Genomic DNA, 12013 nt, shown 5'->3' with positions numbered 1-12013 from the left:
CTTCATTTTTCCAAATCAAAACCCCTATGGCATAGGGTTCACCAAATATTAAGTACATTCTTTCTGAATGAGCCTTTTGAGTGATTCTGTTTTTCTTTTATGACCTGAATTTCTTATCAAGTTTGTTTCCTTTTTGCAAAACCAATAAAGTCCACTGACTGCAAAATGAAAAATAAGACGAGTAAAATGAGAAGAGAAAGAGAGAACAATTAGCATCACCATGATGAGTTTTCCATTATAATGTGTAAAATGCGTCCGCCAGATGAGTCAAAGAAAACACAATAATGGAGTTTCCATTCTGTAAATTTGATTTCACTACAGGAAACACGAGCCGAGACAGCCATTCCAATCACTTAATGGGCATCCCTGCTTTCTCTTTATTCAATAAGACCAGTTAAAGCTGGAGAAGGTCTCCCATCTCCTGTCCACGTTTCCTGTGTATATTCTCCTGGGTTCTTTCAGTTCAGGATTAAATGACTCAAGCATGAGGGTTTCATCTATTTCCCAATATAGAAGTCAACTGTTGTCTCTCTGGGATGACAGATGCACTACAAATGTGTGGAGAGGCCATCTGTGCCTTACTGAGCTCTAGAAGGACCTCCCAGCCACACCACAGCTCACTGGACTCTGACTAAGCAACAGTGGTGCCATAGATGGGACTCATCAATGGGTATTTCCAGTCACAAGAAGAAAATCTAGGAAGCACATCTCAGCACTCATACACCCTTGGGGAAGCTGCCTTGCTAATGGTATATAGAAGCCTGTGAAATTATAAATGGTAACTCAAGAAAAAGAGATGTGCCGATTCCTCCCTTGCCCTACTTTACATGGAAATAGAACTCCAAAGCCTGCTGCCCGAGATCCCACCTCCATTTCCAGCTCACTCTGCATCTCCTTCCTAAATCACACACACACACACACACACACACACACACAAGGATGCCCATACTCACAGATGCCCATACTCACACGCACACACCCCACAGAGGCAGCTGCCTTCCTGAGAAGCAGAGTGGCCAACAGGGCTCCGATGGGCCAACAGTTGCTTTCTGGGTAAGGACGGGGCATGTCACAAGGACACAGGCATCGGCCTCTAGGAAAGGGCTACCTCGAGCCAAATATGAGACAAATCCAAGACAATTTTAAGTGCCGAAATAATTAAAGGCATTAATAAATTACAAGCCTTTGGTGGGGAAATGGGACTCAGTGAGTCTATCATGATAACAAACAAGGCAAGAATGATGTGGCAGGGGGATCCCTGGGTGGCTCAGCGGTTTAGCGCCTGCCTTCAGCCCAGGGCATGATCCTGGAGTCCTGGGATCGAGTCCCACATAAGGCTCCCTGCATGGAGCCTGCTTCTTCCTCTGCCTGTGTCTCTGCCTCTCTCTCTCTCTCCTCTCATGAATAAATAAATAAAATCTTTAAAAAAAAAAAAAAAAAAGAATGATGTGGCAGGAGGGTGGACCCTTACTTGCAGAAGAATGCCAAGGACTGTGTGGTAAACATGGAGAGAATGTTGGAGTGAACAAATCATTATTTTGTAACCATCACAATAAAGATCAGTCAGGGCAGAATCACAAATGGATGCTAAACCTAGGAAGGAAGTTGCCAATGTTACAAGGAAAAATTTGCACACAATAAAATGCATCCATCATTGGTTAGAGTTTGAGGAGTTGCAACAAATTTACACACCTCTGTAGCCATCACTAAGATCAAGATTAAAATATTTTCCATCACCTTAAAAATTCCCATGTGCCCCTTTGCAATCAACACCCCCCACATTCCTGGCCTCAGGCCAGCAGCAATGTGCTTCCTCTCACTAGATATTAGTTTCCCTTGTCTAGAATTTCACATAACTGGAATCATACAGTACAACATTCTTTGGTCCCCGGCTTCTTTCATGGAACACATTCAGGTCCCTGGCTGTTGACATTCATACATTCTGTTGCACACATCAGAATGTTATCCAGGGATCCCTGGGTGGCGCAGCGGTTTAGCGCCTGCCTTTGGCCCAGGGCGTGATCCTGGAGACCCAGGATTGAATCCCACGTCGGGCTCCCGGTGCATGGAGCCTGCTTCTCCCTCTGCCTATGCCTCTGCCTCTCTCTCTCTCTCTCTCTGTCTCTCTGTGACTATCATAAATAAATAAAAAATAAATAAAATAAAAAGAATGTTGTCCCTTTTTATGGCTGAATCATATTCCACGGTGTGGATATGCCACAATTTGTATATGTGCTCACCTGTTGATGGACATTTGAGCTGTTTCCAGTTTGGGCCTATTATGAACAAGGCCACCATGTCTATTTGTGCACAAGTCTTGGTATGGACATATCCTTTAATTTCTTTTGGACAAATAACAGAGCAAAATTGTAGGGCACGTGGAAGTTTTCTAAAAAAACTTCCAGAAATTCGGCAAAGGGATTTACACCATTATAACACTCCCACAGTTAAAAACAAAAACAAAAACAAAAACACTCCCACAGTGATGTATGAGAATTATAGTTGCTATGGATCCTTGGTATTGTCACTGTTTGTTTTTCTGTAGCTATTTCCAGAGGGTGTATAGGGAGTCAACTTTGGTGAAGAGCAGGGTACGTGCATGGTCTGAAAATGTCTCACCACAGATTGCTTATGAGGATCCAGGGCAAATAATAGTATCTAGACAGTGGAGAAATCAGGCAATACTGATCAAAACCACCATAAATGAGAGGAAGTGGAGACTGCGTGTCTCTGGATGACATACCCTGAGAAGGACATGATATCACTTTTGTAATATTCTGAAGGAGGTGGGGCAGGAGGCGGGAGGTGGTGTCAGTGCATAACCCAAAACTAACCATGGCAAAACATACACAAACCCTCCATGCAGAATGTTCTGCTTTGAAAGGGGCTGGCATTCTTCAACATTTCAATGTCGTAAAAGAAAAATAAAGACTGAGGAACTGTTCCAGATTGGGGAATCCTAAAAAGATCAGATAATTAAATGCATTACTTTGTCCTAAACTGGACCTTGTAAGACAGGGGGAAGGTACATGCATATGCACAGAAATATACAAAAGGCCTTTTTGGCAAAATTGCATTGTGAGAAGGGAGATTAGGTAAAAGTTTTGGATCACTGTGAAATCAACTGAGATTGATCCCTGTACTGTGAAAATATAATAGTTTCATTCTTAGGAAATCTACAGTAAGGTACTTAGGGATAAACAATTATACTCTACACAGCTTTCAATTGGTTCCAAAATTAGATGATAGATAGATGATAGATAGATAGATGATAGATAGATAGATAGATAGATAGATAGATAGATAGATAGAATAAAGATAGACAGAACAAATGACAAAACAGATAGATCAAAATGGCCTAAAATGTTAACAAGAGGTGAATCTGGGCAAAGGGTGTAATAAAATTCTTTGTACTATCTCTATACTTTTCCTGTTTGAATGTACTTACAAATTTTTAAAAATTTAAGTAAACTCCACACCCAGCCTGGAGCCCAACATGGGGCTTGAACTCACAACCCTGACATCAAGACCTGAGCTGAGTTGAAGAATCAGATGTTTGCAATGTCCACAATTGCCAAACTATGGAAAGAGCCCAGATGTCCATCAAGAGATGCATGGATAAAGAAGATGATATATATATATATATATATATATATATATATATATATATATATTACCCATCAAAAAGAATGAAATTTTGCCATTTGCAATGACATGGATGGAACTAGAGGGTATTATGCTAAGTGAAATAAGTCAGTCAAAGACAAATACCATATGATTTCACTCATGTGGAACTTAAGAAACAAAACAGATAAGCATAGGGGAAGGGAAAGAAAAATTAAAAAATATGAAAATGGAGAAGGAAGTAAACCATAAGAGACGTTGAACTCTACGAAACAAACAAAGGGTTGCTGGAGAGGAGGTGGCTGGGGGATGGGCATTAAGGAGCGCATGTGATGTAATGAGCACTGGGTATTATATGCAACTGATGAATCACTGAATTCTACCTCTGAAACTAGCAATACAGTATATGTTAAGTAAATTGAATGTAAATAGAGAAAAAAATTAAAACATAAAAAAGTCAGATGCTCAACCAACTGAGCCACCCAGGTGTCCCCAAATTTAAAAATAAATTAAGTAGCTAAGCCAGGTTAGATCAAAATGGCACCTACTTTGTCTCATATCTAAAATGTCTAGAAATTAGAAAAGAGAAAAAGATAAGACTTTTTTAAAAAATCAATAACAGCCATAAGAAAAAATAAGAAGAAACATCTGTGGACCAAAATTGGTGATGGTCCTAAATAATACTAAGCAAAGTAGAATAGAAGTCATCACTCAAAACAAAAACATGAACTTTCCAGTCCTCCCTGCAAACACCAAAATCCAGATCTAAATAATGGCCAGCCAATTTCAAGTTAGATGTAAATACATAAAAGCAAACCCTGAAATCTTAGACCATAGCCCAGGTTCCAAGGAGGGACCATTTACAAACTCCAGAATGCTCAGCGATGGTGAAAACTCAGCCCTGTCCTCTGTCCTATTAAGAGGTGAAGCTCTTCCATGGGTCCTGACCCGTCCCCTGGCCACAGTTAACACCCAAGAGCCCAGAGGCCCCATCACCAACAGGAAGCACTGTAGGGCCCCAGGGAATGAATAGCCTCTGTTCAGAACAGCTATTTATTTTAGTGACATCTGCTCTGCTATATGGTGCTGCTCTCTCAAAACCTCTCCGATCCCCGTATCTCTCATCTCTAGGGGGGTCTTACCCCCATTGACTTACTATCCTGCCTGCTTCTCCATGACAAAGCCATCACTAGACAGTTGACTAACCCCACATGTGGCCAAACCTGTCCTGTTTCTGCCTAGGCCTCTTCCTGAAGTCCCCTTTTACCCTGGTTCATGTACCCCCAAGACTCTTGACCTCAGACTTAGGTCTGCTAATTTGCCTCCCTTGTGAATACTTCCCATTTTTGGTTCTTGGCACAATAAATCATGTTTTTCCTCCACTTCCAGAAGTTATAAATCTTTCATTAGCAATTTATAACCATATCATCCTTTTCCGTTCTCAGAAGCCAACCTTTCTAAGTTCACAGATAGCTGCATTGCTCTTCCAGAAGTCTCTTCAGGCCATAGCAAAGTTCTGGAGGCACCTCCAAAGTTCTGGAGGTCCTGAGTAGTCACTTCAGATTCCATTCAAAGATGAGCACCTTGGAACCTTTTTTAATTACAGATCTGGAAAGGTAAAAGGATCCCCTTCTCTCAATTTCTAGATATGTTATTTCATAATAAACAAGAAAGGAAGTATAACCAGGAACGGCAAATCATTCATTGGCCTGATTTTTAGTTTTACACTGGCTTCCAAACATCATACTGAGATGCAACTGAATCTAGTTGGCCTATATCCAGGCCACAGGTCATTTAAAACTAATCTAAATAATGTCTAAAAAAAAAATGTCTAAAAAAAAAAAAAAAAAAAACTAATGTCTACCACCCCCTGCGTCAAATCATCTGGTTTGTGCCTTGGTTCAGTTCTCTCTCCTAAGAGTGTAGACTCTGGTTCTTTGTAAGAGCAGCAATACAGGTTCATTTGTTCGGTAGAAATATCATGTGATGGGGGGCACCTGGGTGGCTCAGTCAGTTAAGTATCTGCCTTCCGCTCAGGTCAGGATCCCAGGGTCTTTGGGATTCCCTGCTCAGTGAGAAGTCTGCTTCTCTCTCTCCCTCTGACCCTCCCCCTGCTTGTGCTCTTTCTTTTTCTCAAATAAATAAAATCAGGAAGGAAGGAAGGAAGGAAGGAAGGAAGGAAGGAAGGAAGGAAGGAAGGAAGGAAGGGAGGGAGGGAGGGAGGGAGGGAGGGAGGGAGGGAGGGAGGGAGGGAGGGAGGGAGGGAGGGAAGGAGGGAGGGAGGGAGGGAGAAAGGAAGGAAGGGAGTCTAATGTGATCACTTCCCCATTGTGCTAATCTGGGTTACACTCATAGTTGAAAATCAACCAAGCACCTATGATGAAGCACCATCTTACTCACATGCCAGTATTTCTCTTGAATGACAAGCCCTGAGAAGCACTCCAGAGGATCTGGACCTCTGCTAGCCTCCAACACGGGCCATACACCTGCTCTACTCAGCAACAGGATGCCTGCTGAGATGAACGTTCTAAAGCAAAGCAACAGAGATTTCAGAAAAGCATTTCCACCAGGTTTACCCTTTCTGGCTTGTTTTTCATGGCAACTGTAACAAAGCCAGATTCTAAGAGAATTCTAATAGAGTGGTATCAACAAAATGACATGAGACACAATGTGAAGCCCTTTTTTTTTTTTTTTTCTAGTATTATGATGGCATCCCAAAATATCAATTAATGTGGGCTGGTATGATTTCTCCTTTAAGAGTTATTAGATAAAACTTATTAAAAAGGCTCATATGATGGGGGGTGGGGTATTTGACTCTCTACAAGGGTACTTTGAGATAGATGCTAAGTCTTCATTTTACAGGTAGAGGAAACCAAGGCTTAGCAACATTAAATATAGTGGCCACATTCCCACAACTAATAAATGGCCAGGCAAAGACTCTAGAGCCAGGCTGGACTAACCAGTTACCTGTGCTCTCACCACTCTTCCTACTACTCTCTCTCTCTCTCCCTCTCTCTCTCTCTCTCCCCTCCCCTCTCCTCTCCTCCTTGTCCTCCTCATCCTCCTCGTCCTCGTCCTCCTCCTTCTCCTCCTCCTTTCTATTTTAGCACCTGTTCACATATCTCCAGAGTCAGTACAGTTCCATTTATTAGAACCAACCCGCCAAGAACCATTCGACTTAAAAATATCTCAGACTGCTCTCTCTCCCACAATATTTTCAAAATGAATTGCCAACAAGTATGTAAATTAGCTAAGCAGCATCCTTAGGACAGAAGAGCCCACATCTGCCAGCCCTGCAGCTTCGTATCCCTTCCAGTTTTGCCAGCGCACCTCTCCTGTGCCTTATCCATAGCTGTTTTACAAGATCTTCATTACTTCATAATTGTTCCGGCTTCTACATTAAGTTTTCCTTGTGAAGACAGATGGGCTACATGCTTGTGAAGTTGGAATAATAAAAGGAAATAAGAATGCTCTATTAGAGCATCCTCCACCCCCGGTACCAATAAATCACTAAATGTTCCTGTTCCAGAGTGCCGTCAGAGCACACCACCTCTGCGGGCCGACTTACAAAATTCTGCAGGGCAGCAGAAGCCGGGAACAGATGAAGAGAATGCTAGGCCCTTTCATTAACCACAAAGTGTGTTGACCACAGAACTGGTCTACCCCATCATTCCCAAAAGTAAGTCATTTGCATCACCCTGGGGCTTAGCTGCATCAAGCCACAGCATCTGGAAGCTAGAACATTCTGGGATAGATGGAGAACAAAGAAGGAGGAGATGCATCTGGCAGCACAGAGGACAGAATGCCTGGTTTACCTTTTTGGTAATGCTAAACACGTGTATTTCCGCAAATAAGTGTGAGCTTTATTCTGGGATCCAGTTAAGTTTCTAGGCAGCACTGTGATTCTTATGGATCTTAGATTTAAGCTTTGTTTGGCAAAACCAGAGCAACATGTGGCTTAAAGTTGATTTTGTTCCATGTTGGGGGCACCATCCTTCTCAGTATTCAACCCAAAACCCCATAATTTATGAGACTTTCAAGTAAGGCTTTGGGGCACCTGGGTGGCTTAGTCAGTTAAGCATCTATCTCTTGATCTCAGCTGAGGTCTTGATCTCAGAGTGATAAATTCAAGCCCCACATTGGGCTCCACACTGATGGTGGAGCCTGCTAAAAAAAAAAAAAAGAAAGAAAAGTAGGGCTATAAGGAAAGGTAGCATTCTCCCTGGCCAAATGTGAGCATCTAGCATTGTTCCCTCTGGTCTGTTAAGGCACTTCTGCCCCAGCCGGGACGGTTCCCTTATGCCCATGTGTGGTCAGCGCTCTCCTGTATGCCAGGGGTAATGTGCGCAGAGCCCCAGTGTTCCTCTGTGTATATTTATCTTTCGTACTCTTCCCTGAGTCATCTACCCCTTTTCACTACCCGGAACCCATAGCTCCATCTTCTCAGCATAGGAAGAACACTAGGCTCAGCCTGAGTACCTCTCTCTGCCTTTCAGCTGGAAACTCTCTGAGCAGTCATCTGGGACGATGGTAGGGACCATCTCACTGGTCTCCCATCTCTCAAGGACTATTCTTCTTCATTGCTCTGTTGTTTGACATCTTGAGAACCACTGTTTTATATATCTTCTCCCATTCATTAGTTCCAGGCAAACCTTATCCCTTTATTCATCCTCAATTAGAAGCGGTTGTTTCTTTCTCTCTTAAAAATGCTACTTCCTGGGGTGCCTGGCTGGCTCAGTCAGTTAAGCATCTGACTCTTGGTTTCGGCTCAGGTTGTGATCCCAGGGTCATGAGCTGAAGCCCCTCATGTCAGGCTCCATGCTGAGTGTGGAACCTGCTTGGGATTCTTTCTCTCTCCCCCTCTCCTTCTTCTACCTCTCGTCCCTCTCCCTCTCTTAAAAAAAAAAAAAAAAAAAAAAAAAAAAAAAAAAAAAAAAACAACTATTTCCCAAGCAAGCCTGAAGCTTACCTGCATTCTGTACCCCACTCACACTTCACCTCCATCTAGAAAATAATTTTTCACGTTTCCTCACATCTTCAGCTCCTACCCTGCAGGTGAGAGCCAACTAAAATACTACCTGCCCCCATAAAGTCTTTCCTACATCACCAGACGTAATCTCTGAACTCTGTTGGCAACGCTTACTCTCAAATATGTCACATACCAAAACATGCACATTTATCTCCCCACTAGACAGTAACTTCCTTACAGGCACAAATCACTTACTCAGCAATACCTGCTATTACCCAGCCCTACTAGCTGTTAGTAAATGTGAATGGGTGAACAAATAAAAAGGCAAAAAGTGTCATCCCATCACAGAGCACTTAATTGAGATTAACTAGACACACTTGGCAAAGTGTAGAAAGATAGATCACAATTTACATATGGCAGAGAAATCTCACCCATCATTCAGGAATATCCTAGAAGTAAAGAGAACATGGGACATGTTATGCTCTTCTTCCAGTCCGAGTCTCACCAGGTATGCCCCTAGTGTTAAAAATCATTCTTTTATGATATGGTCCCAAATATAAACCAAATGTTTCATCAAGTACTTAACTAAAGAAATAATTGTCTGATTCAATGCTGGAAAAAAAATGTACGGCAGGGGCACCTGCGTGGCTCAGTGGTTGGGTGTTTGCCTTTGGTTCAGGTCATGATCCCGGGGTCCTAGGATCGAGTGAGCACACAACTCAAAGTGGTATCATAGGGAGCCTGGTTCTCCCTCTTTCTCTGTTTCTGCCTCTCTGTGTGTCTCATGAATAAACCTTTTTTTTAAAAAGTGTGGTTGAATTGAGAGATGATACATTGACGACAAACATGGTGCCTTCCCTTGGGAATTCTCAAAGGTAGTTTTGACCTCATGTGTTAGTTCACCTTAATCATGATTTCAGAACTAAATAAACATTGGCTTACTATGGGACTCTCTTAATTTTCTAAAGACCAAACCATATGTTGCCCATCTTGTATCCCCCATGCCCAGAAGCATGCCTGATACACTCCAGGGCATTGTTGTATAAGTGGTTCTGAGCTGGATGGAATCTGACTACAGTGTAAGCATCCATCCTAGTGTAGGCTGTGATTGGTAATTATGCCTCTTCCTTCCAAAAATTGTGCAAACCCTCTGCCCAAAATAAGTCATGTATTACTTAATATACAATGGAGTTGTTGGATTGCTCCTATACTTTCTTGAGTATCAAAGAGCTGAGTAGTGTAGCTTCAGGTTCTTCTCCAGTAGGTCCTTATTCCTCTTTTCCCATCATATCCTTCATACAATTTGGTTGGGTTTCACAAGGGAAACACCACAACTAACACCAGTTCTAAAACTCATCACTGAACTAAGCCATCTGGCAATCTGCTCAAGTTCCATATTGATGGGATAGTCTGTTTGAATCTTCATAATCAACATCAGTGATACCACTTTGAGTTGTGTGCTCACTGATATGTAAAAGATTGTCCAGAATCACTAAAGTTAGGCTGATCATTAACATAGCAAGGTCTGACTTCAGTGACAGTTACCACATACTCAGTGGCTTACAATAATGGAAATTTCTTCTCACACGTTCTGGAGGCCAAAAGTCTGAAATCAGTAGCACTGAGCCAAAATCATGGCATCAGTGGGACTCTCTGTTTCTAGAGGCTATAGGGGAGAATCCATTCCTTGCTAGTTTCAGCTTATGGTAGCTGTGGGCTTTCCTTGGCTCTTGACCTTGTCTCTCCAATCTTCAAAGCCAGCATCTTCAAATATCTCTCTGCCTTGTCTTCATATGGCTTTCTGTTCTGTGTTTGTGTGCTCTCTCTGCTTCCATCTTATACAGATACATCCAATGACATTTAGGCCCCTCCTGGATAATCCAGGATAACCTCTCTATCTCCAGATCCTTAATTTAATCATATCAATAAAGATACTTTCTGTATAAGGTAACATTTACAGTTTCCAGGGGTTAAGACCTGATATCTTTGAGGGACTACTCGGCCTATTAAATCTCCTCTGCAAATTTTAGATAAATTAAGAATATTCTGGAGGGTTCTAATAATGGATACTTACTAGAATCTAATAGAGCCAATGCCATAGTTCAAAGCCAATTTTGCCTCATCTCTGACATATCTTTTAATCAGGGTTAGTTTAAATGACTGGTTTCCTTGAGTATAAAAATGTATCTGATTTTCCATGAGCAGTCTTGGCTCGTGTGCCCACCATCATATCACCCTTAACTTTTCATCAATGAAAGGTTTCCCAAACAAGGAAAACCAACTTCATTGTGAGCAATACACACTTTACAGAAGACTGAAGGGGTAAGAGGATGGGAAGGGTGGTGGAAAAGAAAATTTACAACATGCAACATAATTTCATTTTTAAAAATTCCTGGAGCGCTTTGGCGACTCAGTTAGTTAAGTGGCCAACTCTTGATTTCAACTCAGGTCATGATCCCAAGGTCCTGGGATCAAGTCCCACCTCAGGCTCTCTGCCCAGCAGGGAGTCTGCCTCTCCCTCTCTGCTTTCCCTCTCTCATCTTCTCAAATAAATATATAAAATCTTTTTTAAAAACTAAAAATAGAATTACCTCCAAAAATATATAAAAATTTAAAAATAAAATAAAAATAGAATTGCTATACAATGCTAGCAATTCCACTTCTGAGTATTTACCTAGAAAACACTAACTAGAAAAGATATACGCACCCCCTAGGTTTAACATTAGAGCCCAAGATATGGCAGCAGCCTAAATGTCTATCGATAAATGATTGGATCAAAAAGATGTGAGAGTATTATTGGAGTATTATTCAGCCATAAAAAAGAATAAGACCTTGCCATTTGCAATAACACAGATGGAGCTAGAGAATAATCATGCTAAGTGAAATAAGTCAGTCAGAGAAAGACAAATACTACATGACTGCACTTACATGTGGAATCTAAAAACCAAAACAAGTAAACAAGCAAACAAATTAACACAAAAACAGACTCTTAAATAGATAAAGGGGATTAAGAGGTACAAACTTCCAGCTATAAAATAAATAAATCACAGAGATGAAAAGTATAACCTGGGAATACAGTCAGTAATATTGCAATAGTGTCTCAGGGTGACTACACTTCTCATAGTGAGCATTGACTGATGTATAGAGTTTTCAGATCCCTAGGTTGCACATTTGAAATTATTGTAACATTATATGACAACTAACTTCAATAATAAAAAAAAAATTTAAGGAAGAGATGTAAGATAAATTATATATTAAACAAAAATCCTCCTGAGACCATGCTTTCTCCTCCTTCACTTCTGCTCTGGTCATGAACACTTTACCATGCTTCTCTCCTTTCTTCTTCTAAAAGCCTCCCTAATGTCCTAAGCAACTAATCCTTCACTGAGCTTGCAAACTTCAGGCAGCCAAATAAGAGCT

At 41.4% G+C, this 12013-nt stretch overlaps 1 long non-coding RNA gene across 1 annotated transcript in view; it reads right to left on the bottom strand.

Moving 5' to 3' along the window:
- The window catches only part of LOC140640844 (uncharacterized), an 86773-nt gene extending 80552 nt beyond the window's left edge, over positions 1-6221 (bottom strand). The window contains exon 1 of the long non-coding RNA XR_012037454.1: positions 6025-6221. This is a non-coding gene — a long non-coding RNA (uncharacterized lncRNA). The remainder of the gene's footprint in view (positions 1-6024) is intronic.
- Between the last annotated feature and the right edge of the window lie 5792 nt (positions 6222-12013).

Source organism: Canis lupus, chromosome 10, assembly GCF_048164855.1.
Source record: "Canis lupus baileyi chromosome 10, mCanLup2.hap1, whole genome shotgun sequence".
NCBI classification, from domain to species: domain Eukaryota; kingdom Metazoa; phylum Chordata; class Mammalia; order Carnivora; family Canidae; genus Canis; species Canis lupus.
Note: the sequence above shows the minus strand (reverse complement) of the source record. Positions and strands in the feature narration are given on the sequence as shown.